The 11359-nt window shown below is 41.5% G+C and overlaps 1 protein-coding gene across 1 annotated transcript in view; it reads right to left on the bottom strand.

The window, feature by feature from the left end:
* Window positions 1–11359, bottom strand: part of IDNK (IDNK gluconokinase) — an 865727-nt gene that overhangs the window by 652915 nt on the left and 201453 nt on the right. The window lies entirely within an intron of this gene.

Raw genomic sequence — 11359 nt, 5'->3', positions numbered from 1 at the left:
GGGTGGATTAACAGAGGAGGAAACAATTGAGGAGAGAGAAGGGTCTGAAAGTTAGAATGGAAAAGTGTGAATGGAATCGTGATTCGGGTAGGATCTCCATTTACTAATGGCTGATAGGATCAAGTAGTGGAAGGGACGAGGAAAATATTGGAGCCTGACTGGGATTTTGAATCTAAATGATAGCAAAAGTGGTAGTGGGATAATGGAATTCTCTAACTCAATGGAAACTGAACTTAATAGCTTGTTGAAAAAGAAAGAAAGATTGCCCATAGATATATCCCCAAATCCACATAATGGGAATGAATCCCCAGGAAAGCATATCATTTTGCAAGATTTAAAATAAAAAGAACAACTTGTCTTTTCAGATATCAGCATGGAAATATATTTCCGAGGATGGTTCCAAGATGGCCGAATAGGAACAGCTCCAGGCTACAGCTCCCAGCATGAGCGACAAAGAAGACAGGTGATTTCTGCATTTCCAACTGAGGTACTGGGGCATGTTGGACAGTGGGTGCAGGACAGTGGGTACAGCCCACCCAGTGAGAGCCGAAGCAGGGCGAGGCAATCAGGAAAAGCAAGGGGTAAGGGAATTCCCTTTCCTAGCCAGGGAAATCGTGACACACAGCACCTGGAAAACAGGGTCACTCCCACCCTAACACTGCGCTTTTCCAAGGGTCTTAGCAAACGGCACACCAGATTATATCCCATGCCTGACTCAGATGGTCCCACGTCCACGGGGCCTCCCTCATTGCTAGCACAGCAGTCTAAGATCTAACTTCAAGGTGGCAGCAAGGCTGGGGGAGGGGCACCTGCCATTGCTGAGGCTTGAGTAGGTAAACAAAGTGGCCAGGAAGGTCAAACTGGGTGGAGCCCACCACAACTTAAAGAGTCCTGCCTGCCTCTGTAGACTCCACATCTAGGGACAGGACATAGCCAAACAAAAGGCAGCAGAAACCTCTGCAGATTTAAATGTCCCTGTCTGACAGCTTTGAAGACAGTAGTGGTTCTCCCAGCATGGAGTTTGAGATCTGAGAATGGACAGACTGCCTCCTCAAGTGGGTCCCTGACCCCCGAGTAGCCTAACCCGGAGGCATCCCCCAGTAGGGGCAGACTGACACCTCACATGGCTGGGTACCCCTCTGAGAGGAAGCTTCCAGAGGAACGATCAGGCAGCAACAATTGCTGTTGAGCAACATTCGCTGTTGGTAAAAGGTAAAAGCAAAACATCCACAGATTAGCAAACTGTACATAAGATTGAGAGTCATTTGGTAAAGAATCAGATTTATTGAATGCTTTCTAGGGTGACATAGCATATCATTTCTCTCCTCCCTAAAATCCCATTAATAATAGAGTCAAAGGGAGTTTTAAATCTATCCACAAGAACAGAAGACAAAACCATCAAAATTGTGAAGCTGGAAAGCAGATGGATAACTGAATATTGAGATAATTGAGTTCTGAGTTAACAGACCCAAGAAAGCTGAATCCTAGGTCAGTCCTGGGAGAGAGTTGTGAACAATTCAGATATATATCCTGGATTTCTCAGGAGGCTCAGAAAGTGATAGAATTAGGTACCTCAAATGGTGCTGTGAGGCAAAGTGGTGTGAATGCAGTTTGAGAAGCAACTCTGTCCTTACAGATTATTCTCTCATGCTACACCGTTATTACCCTGTGTAAAGTCTGGTGATGTGTTTTCTTGAGTGAGAAAAACAGAGGGCTTCTAGAGTTATGGATGCCATTGGATGCAGTCGAATGTGTTGGTGCTGTTCAAAATTTGGTGGAATTGATGACATCATCTATTCTGAGTGCCAAATGCTAAATGCTAATACTCCCCACTCAGCTTTCAGAACACTGATCCTTTATCTTCCAGAGATTGAGAGACTTTTCTCCGAAGTGCTGCCCTAACAAGAGGAAAGCCCTAAAGATACATCAGGTATGTTTACAACAAATGGCTCCCCTGATCACCCTACAGTAAAGTTCAAAGTTGACAAGTTCTTCCCTACATTCAGAACTTTAAATCAGGTTATTAGCTCCCCTGAGCAATCCAAGGATCACTGGATATTTGTGGAAAGCCTCTTAACATGGAAAATGCAGACCAAAACAAACAAACAAAACAGAAAAATATCAGCACAGGGAAACAGAACATATGCAGAGAGGAAAAAAAAAATCTATCAATGTATTCAGAGAGATAGATGTAACTATTGCAGCCATGAAACAAGAACAAGGTATTATCAATAAGGACATTCATAGAGCAAAAATAAGCTTTTAGAAATTAAAAACATGATAGAAGTTACTAACAACAACAACTAAATAAACTTTGGAAGATAAATTTGGGGCACCTTGCAGAAAGAAGAGCACAAAGAGAAGACAGGAGAGGAAGGATGTCCGATGTCCAAAAACAACTGTTCCAGAAGGATACAATGGAGAAAATAGGATGGCCTAATCATAAATTATTCAAGACAAAATATCCAGAACTAAAGAGTGTGAGTTGCTACATTGAAACAGCCTACCTAGAACACAGGAGAATGGACGGAAATAGAGTATACTGTCATTAGAGCCCTATGTCTGGAGAAAAATACTCTCCAAGTTTCCAGAAAAAAAGGAAAACAAATTAGGAAACAGGAATTAGAATGGTTGTGTAGATCTCAACAGAAACACAGAAAGAAAGAAGACAGTGAAGCAATGCCTTCCAATTTCTGAAGGAAAATTGTTTCCAACTTGTAATTCTACACCCAGCCAAAATACTAATAAAATGTGAATAATAATGACATTTTCAAGATATTTAAAGTCTCAAAAAACCTGATCTCTCCTACGCTATATGAGAGGACTTCAAAAAGTTTGTGGAGGCCGGGCGCAGTGACTCACACCTGTAATCCTGGCACTTTGGGAGACCAAGGCGGGTGGATCACCTGAGGTCAGGAGTTTGAGACCAGCTTGGCCAATATGGTGAAACCCCGTCTGTACTAAAAATACAAAAATTAGCCAGGCGTGGTAGCAGGTGCCTGTAACCCCAGCTCCTTGGGAGGCTGAGACAGGAGAATCGCTTGAACCCGGGAGGCAGAGGTTCAGTGAGCCGAGATTGCGCCACTGCTCTCTAGCCTGGGCAACAAAGAGTGAAACTCCATCTCAAAAAAAAAAAAAAAAAAAAAAAAAAAGTGTGGAAAAACAGAATTGAAAGATAAAAATTAAAAATATAAACTTTAGTTTTCAACATAAGCTCCATCAAGTTCAAGACTTTGGTAAGCAATGATACCAGCCATTAGGCATCCCTAAAGAACCGAGGGTCCTGGGAATTTAAGTATGTCAATGCAGTCTTTTTTACGTGATACTGCATTCTGGTTTTAGCTGTCCCAAGAGAAAGTGTTTGGCCATGGAGAGAAAGAAAGAGAAAAGAGAACTGGAAGGGAAGGAAGGAAGAGGGAAAGGAGGGAAGGAGGGAAGGGAGGAGGAAAAGAAGGGAAAGAAAAGAAAGGAATAAAAGAATCACAAAGTGGCACACTCTTCCTGCCTATGTTGCTGCTGCATGTCCAGTGCTCAGCTCACACTCATCTTCCCAGGTTGCCCATCTCTGGTGAGTCCTGTTTCCAAAAACGAACCCATTGATTTTCAACTGATACACCCAGAGGGTCTCTTACAAAATCTTAGGAAGCTAAAATTAAGCTTATTCTCAGGAAATAAAGGAAAAAATGAGGAAAAGAGTGAAGGTAGGAAAGAAGAAAGGAAGAGAGGGAGGGAAGAGGAAGGCTAATGTTCTATGGAAAGCAATTTGTAAACTTTCTCAGCAGGGCATGGTGGCTCACACCTGTAATCCTAGCACTTTGGGAGGCAGAGGTGGGTGGATGGCCTGAGGTCAGGAGTTCCAGACCAGCCTGGCCAACATGGTGAAACCTTGTCTCTACTAAAAATACAAAAAAATTAGCCAGGCGTGGTGGTGGATGCCTGTAATCACAGCTACTTGGGAGGTTGAGGCAGGAAAATCACTTGAATCTTGCAGTGAGCAGAACCTTGCAGTGAGTCGAGATTGAGCCATTGCATTCCAGACTGGGTGACAGAGTGAGACTCTGTCTCAAAAACAAAAAAGAAAAGAAAACTTTCTCTAACATATATTTGCATTTTATTAAAACACTTTTATGTCACTTGCCTGTGTTTTTAATAACTACAGGCAAATGAGTCTTCATCATATTTTAAATGTATTGGTTAATAAGAAATTAAATGACTCAGATGATCAGACCCTGTGGTAGACATTTGCCACTTCTTTTTTTTTTTTTTTTTTCCTGGCATCTGGACACCCTTTTCTTTAAGGGGAGTCTCTCTGTGAATATTAGTGGGAAGCAGAACTCTACATATCACTAGAGAAGCTGAAAGGAAAGAACACTGCCTCTGCCTGTCTCCTGAACCTGGGGTTTAGGTGTGTAACCTAGACTTAGCACAGACCATGCCTGCGCCCAGCACCCAGCTCTAAAGGAACAATGCAGACTTGAAGGGCAGGTATTGAGTCACTCACATCATGGTGCTGTAGTGGCAGGCCAGCACGAGGAACATCCTGACTGGACTCTAGACTCTCTGGGACGTGGCGTTAGCTATACCCCCTGGGATTCCGAAGCTTATTGTTTGTAATCCGCACGGGGTTCTGTCAAGGCTTCCTGTCAATTCTGTAAGTTACCCGTTGGCCTTTGGATGAGATCATTTTGCTAAGGTTCAAAAATAAAACACAATATAGACCGGGCTTGGTGGCTCATGCCTGTAATCTCAGCACTTTGGGAGGCCAAGGTGGGCGGATCACCTGAGGTTAGGAGTTTGAGACCAGCCTGGCCAACATGATGAAACCTCGTCTCTACTAAAAATACAAAAATTAGCCAGGCGTGGTGGTGGACACCTGCAATTCCAGCTGCTCAGGAGGCTGAGGCAGGAGAATCTCTTGAACCAGGGAGGTGGAGGTTGCAGTGAGCCCAGATCATACCATGACACTCCAGCCTGGGCAACAGAGTGAGACTCCGGCTCCAAAATATATATATATAGTGTGTGTGTGTGTATATATATATATAGTGTGTATTTATATATACAATTCATCCATGAATCAATCAAAAAGCCAAAAAATTAGTCTGTTATATAGGTCTTGTTTTTCTACTTGATCTGTATTACTTTCCTATTGTTCTCTAATGAGTCCTCACAAACTTTATGACTTAAAACAAAGCAAGTTCGTAAGGGCAGCAATACAAAAATGAGTCTTATGAGCTAAAATCAAGGTGTCAGCAGAATGGCCTTCCTTCTAGAGGCTCTAAGGAAGAGTCCCTTCCTTGTCTTTTCCAGCTGCTAAGAGGCCACCTGAAATCCTTGGCTTATGGCCCCTTCCAGCCATGGTGTCATTCCAGTTTCAGCTTCTGTCTTCACATCTCCTCAGACCCTGACACTCCTGCCTCCTTCTTTCCCTTACAAGGACCCTTGTGACTGGATTGAGATTACCTGAATAATCCAAGAGAGTCTTTCCATCTCAAGATCCTAAATTACATCTGCAACATTCCTTTTCACAGTAAGGTAACATATTCACAGTTTCTGTGGATTCGTACTTTGGGGATCCATGATTCTGTTTTTTGCAATATCTGCAATAATTATATATGATTATCTTTTTATTGTCACAATTTTCATGTTACTAGGTGACACATTTTTTAAAGGAAGAAAGTTTTATTCTTTAATATTTTTCTTTTTAACCTTCTAATGAGGTGTGTTGGTGATTTTTAAAAATTCCTAAGTATCCTTTGAGAGCAGTAAGCGAGCAACTTGCCATTTCAAACATTAAATTTCTGTAAATGACCACAACTTGACTTGGCCAACTAAACACTTATACAGCACTGATTGGAAGAGAAGTCTTTGAACTGCTGGAGAGAAAATTTTAAAAAGGAAGGTATACTTCTTATTCTTGAAGAACATATTGGTTAGTTCACAAGATCATAGAAAAGGCTATCTTCTCATCAACTGGAGAAAATAGAAGCAGTAGTGAATTCCAGCTGTTTAGCAGCAGGAGAATGTGGGTTCCCACAGGATTTCCCCACCAGCCACTGGTTTGTCTGCTCCATACTTCTTAATGTTTTAGAAGCTGTTCAAATGGCTATAAACATATATGGCCTTTTGAGAAGTTTATAACTCCTGAGATTTTAGACTCAGTGAAATGTCAATGGGAGTACTGATCAAGCACACAGGGGAATTACTAACATACATGGAGGCATATACAACTGACTGTGTGCTGATGGTCTATCATAAAGGATGCTAGAAATCCACCCACAGAGTATCAATCAGACTTGTGCTTAGCTCATATTCTGGAAGGCACAGATATCTATTTCTTACTGTAGACAGGAAAGCTAGTATTTCCCAAGTGTTTACTGTGTCCTACAAGCTTTTGACGTGTTTTCTCATGTTATGCTTGCAATAACTCCTGTTTTAACAGATAAGGAAACAGGCTTAGCCAAGTCAAGTGGCTTAGCAAAGTTAATTCAGGGCCAACATGACAGAGCTGGGACTCAAACCTAGGTCTGGTAGAATCTTTGCACTACAGTACCCTGTCTTAGCCAATGCATGTCTTAAAGATCACCCAGCCATGGAAAAAGGATGAGATCATGTCCTTTGCAGGGCCATGGATGATGCTGGAAGCCATCATCCTCAGCAAACTAACACAAGCAAGAACAGAAAACCAAACACTACATGCTCTCAGTCATAAGTGGGAGCTGAACAATGAGACCACATGGACACAGGGAGGGGAACAACACACGACCAGGCCTGTCAGGAGGTGGTGGAGTTGGGGGGAGAGCATTAAGATAAAGAGCTAATGCACGCAGTGCTTAATACCTAGGTGTTGGGTTGATAGTTGCAGCAAACCACCATGGCACACATTTACCTATGTAACAAACTTGCATATCCTGCACAGTATCCTAGAACTTAAAATAAAATTAAATTTAAAAAATAAATAAATAAAAATAAAAGTTAAACAAAAAATAGATCACTCAGACTTTTAAGTCTTAATACTCTTGGAGAAGAAAATATCTCATGACTTGATGATTATAATGTGTGTTTTTTTTAAAAAAAAAAAAACCCAGGAAACAACTTCCCTTTCTGCTGTCTGAACTCATCGGGTTGAAGTGCTTGGAAGGAGGGGATGGCAATGTAAGGTGGCTAATGTTCTGTTTCAAATTCAAGGCAACCATCTCAATGGTCTTTTCCTTGGGGTGGATCAGGACTCTTGCAGTTCTTGTTTTAGTAAGACTATAGTTTCTATAGGGTCTTTTTTTCCCATTAGTCTTGGCTATTGGAAATTCTGCATTTCTCCTAAGAACTAATTCTTGATTTGCCAATTCAATGCGCAGTGGTGGGAGCAGAGTCGGGGAGAAACTTTCTCATCTCCGTAGATTCAGTCCATGAGCAGACTCTCTGGATAGAGTTATCAAGCACTAGTGCTGAGAATGAGTTCGGAGATTATCCACGCACTTGTTTTAATTGGTGAAGTAGCTGGTAATCAGGGGTAGCCTGTGGTTGTCATTGTGGTGTCAGAACCGGACCCAGGACCCAGGCCTCTTGTCTTCAGACTGATAGTTCAAGATGCCATACTTCCTCTTTCTTTGAAGCAACAAAACCCGACAGTGTGGGGTTGCTTTCCTCCACTCTGTCTTTCTTTTTTTGTTTTGTTTTTTTCTCTCTTTTTCCTTCCTTCCATTCTTCCATCCTTCCTTCTTTCCTTCCTTCCTTCTTTGTATTTTTTTCTTTCTTTTTGGTGGGTACAGAGGGACATAGGGCTAAGCTTCAAGTCAGAGAAGGGAAGAAGAACTAGATGCACGTGACTTGGTTACTAGTGAGTCTCTTAAGCATAGAAATAAAATTATTTCTCTCATGAACAAACAAGTAAACAAGATCCTAACCTAAGCTACTAATGTCATTTAATGCACAGCACTGACTATCAGGTAATTTTCTTTTTAAAAAGAACCCTAATAGGCATAAAGATAGGAAATTAATCACTAGACTTAGGGGAAAAGACTTGTTCATGTGAGACAGTTTTACAAAGGAATACAAAGCACATAATGACTCATCAGAACACAAACTCAGGAAACCCAGCTGAGATGGCTATTTTTCTCTTGATAGAATACTTAAAATATTATGAAAACTCGCCTTCCTTCCTTCCCTCCCTCCCTTCTTCCTTCCTTTCTTCCCTTCTTCCCTCCTTCCTTCCCTCCTTCCCTGTTTTCGTCCTTTATTCTGTGAAGTATGTACTTATTTACTCATTTTTTAATGAAAGCATTGTTGTAAATTGAATTACATCTCCTAAAATATATGTCAAAACCTAAATTCCATTAGCAGTGAATATGACCTAATTTGGAAGCAAGGTTTTTGAAGATGTACTCAAAATACAAGGAGGTCATGTTTGACTAGGGTGGGCCCTAATACTATGTGACTGGTGTCCATACATGAAGAGGGGAAAACATGTAGAGGCACACACAGGGAGGACACCATGTGACAGACTGGAGTGATGTGTCTTCAAGACAAGGAATGCCAAGGGCTGCCGGCAACACCAACAGCCAAGAGAAGGGGATCAAACGGATTCTCCCTGGAGTCTTCAGGGGTGCCTGGCCCTGTCAACACCTTGATTTTAGACTTCTGATTTACAGAACTGGGAGAAGATCAATTTCTGTTGCTTTAAGCCACCCAGTTCATAATAATTTGTTACTGTTTTCCTAGGAAACTACTACAGTCACTAGACATTTCCAGAATTCCTGCTACAGCCAGGTGCTTTGAGGGTGTGTGTGTGTGTGTGTGTGTAGTCAGGAGGAGAGGACCAGATGAACAAAACACAGCTGGTGCCCTCTAGGATCTCACAGTCTAGCAGTAACGTTAAGAGACTTTGTGAGCGTTCCACTTTACCCACAGTTGTCTCCACTTTCAGAACAGCAGTCGAGGGCAGGTGACCTCTATGGCTATATACACCTGTTCCACTTTCAGTGAGGAAACTGATTGCAGGAAAAACTGCAAGGAGAGGAAATATTAGTAATCTTTAGAGTACTGTAGGTAGAAATTGAGAAGGCCAATTTTTTAAATTACTTAAGGAATTTTGAAAAGATTTAGGATTTCTGTTTTGAGTTGTTTCGGGGTCCTTAACCAAGATGAAGAAGACTGGAGAAATCAAATAGAAAAAGGTAGGAAAGTTCTGTCTGAACATATGTTTAGGGGAAAACGGGGTGCAGAGAGCATCAGCTCCTTGGAGACCTGGATCATATGCCATTTCTTCAACATCAACCCTTCCCGCTTCTTTCATGTACTTTACATATTCAGGTTGGGTTGAATTAAGGTGTAGTCATTTCCCCAGATCTTATTTTACACAGGACAGCTGAGCTGGTAAAGAGAGGTGGGGAACCACAGTGGCCTAACTTTTGTGCCAGTGAACATACCCAGGTGGGTCTCATCCTCTAAAGTCAAGGTCAGGCCATTTCCTTTATGAACTTTAGAGGAGATGAAAAAGAAGAAGATGGAGAAAGGAGAGTGGAAGTCTGGGGAGAGTGGAAGAGCAAGGAGCAGCAAGAGCAGGTTGAGGAGATAGTTGGAACCCAATCAGATGGTGGTGGCCAGCCTGCTTCAGCCTAGTGGACACTTGGAGTTGGGCTCACACCTTGATAGAGCCCAACCTGAATGCTTTCCAACCTCTCCTTTATAAAATAACTAGGGGTGGCTACAATTTTAAAAGTAGCTGCCCACTGATTGATAATGTCAAATTTAGCAATCCTGTTCAGAAGACATATAACCTTCTGAAGAGGTTTATATGTCTGATGGAAAGAGATGAGTAGACAAAGAGGAGGCAGCACGACACAGCACGAGGCACTCAAGAGCTGCATTAGGGATATGTCTAGATCAGTGTTTCTCAAGTTTTAATTTCCCACAAAAAATTCTTTTTAGACATATTTTCCTAATTGCCCTCTGCCCAGGAAATGTTAATGCCACAGATATATTACATGTATGTTTATGAACTGTGCACATAGCTGTGTTTTATATATTTAAAAAGTTAAGGTCCCTCCCACCCTCCCCTCCAAGAGAAACAATTTTCCCCTCTTGGGGATAATATCATCCCCCTTGAGAATTCACATCTAGATGACTTCCAAGACCTAGGAATTGCTGAGTTGGAACAGAGGTCATTGTACCCAATATTGTATACAGATGGGCTTAGGAATCTGACAGACCTGGCCTTGAATTCCACTTCTGCCACTTCCTAATTCTGTGACCTTGGGCAACTTACAAACATATCTTGAGTTTTAGTTTCCACATCTGTCTTATCTATATTAAAGACTATTTAGATTAAAAAGTAAAGAAAGTTAAGTGTTTTGCACATTGCTTGACACCTGGCCCATGATCAGAGTGGATGTTCTTTCTAGTTATTTGCCAGGCTGTTTTCCTCACTCTCTGCATAGAACACTAAACGAACACCAAATGAAGTGAAGTATGTGCTAGTTAGGTCAAGGAGTGATACAAATGTGAGCAACTAATTTGCAGAGATTTGTTTTTTCTTCGTAAAGAATCTTACAGATAAAGAGCATGACAACTGTATTCTCTAAAGGGATTTGCTCACCTGGGAGCCTTGGGCCATTGGGAAGCTCTGTCTCTGTTTCCTCTCACCAGCCTGTCCTTACGCTGGAGAGGAGGCTGCAGACTGCTTTAAAATGTTAAAAACAAAGAAACAACACTCAGATGAACCATAGTATAGAAAAAAATTAATTTCTCTTCAGTTGTGTTTCCTTAGCCTAAGGTGACTCTACATGGGTAATGGGAAAAAGGAAAAACAAAAAAGAGAGAAAAAGGAGTGATAAAGGAATAGTTCTAAAGAGATGAACAAAAGCAGAAAAGTGCTTCCTTCACAATGCAGGTGGTGTCTAGGAAGGAGCTTAAGGTGGTAGTCATTTTCTAAATGAGGTGTTTACATATATCAGTTCTCAATTTCTAGGAGATGAGGTGATGATGCATTTGGATAATCCAGGACACTTGCTTTTCTTTTACCAATAAGACATCAGAATTTTTGCCGTATTACAAAGTCTTGAAAGTCTGAGACCTGAAAGGACTTTCAGGTAACAACTACAGTTTTTATGATAAATCAGTTGAGAAAACTGAGACCCCACCAAAGAGGTTAAGTTATTTACTCAAGGTCACATGGCTTGTGAGTAGCAGACTGATGTACACACCCAGGTTTTCTGATCTCAGATCCACTGGTCTTTTGGTTCCAAGGTAGCAGTTAGTAAAACCAGGACTTGGAAAAAGCACAGGATGTGCAGTCCAATTGACTGGGACATGGATCTAGCTCTTCCCCTTATCAGAAAGGTAGCTTTAGAAAAATCATTTAATC

The sequence above is a fragment of the Macaca thibetana genome, chromosome 15 (assembly GCF_024542745.1).
Source record: "Macaca thibetana thibetana isolate TM-01 chromosome 15, ASM2454274v1, whole genome shotgun sequence".
NCBI classification, from domain to species: domain Eukaryota; kingdom Metazoa; phylum Chordata; class Mammalia; order Primates; family Cercopithecidae; genus Macaca; species Macaca thibetana.
Note: the sequence above shows the minus strand (reverse complement) of the source record. Positions and strands in the feature narration are given on the sequence as shown.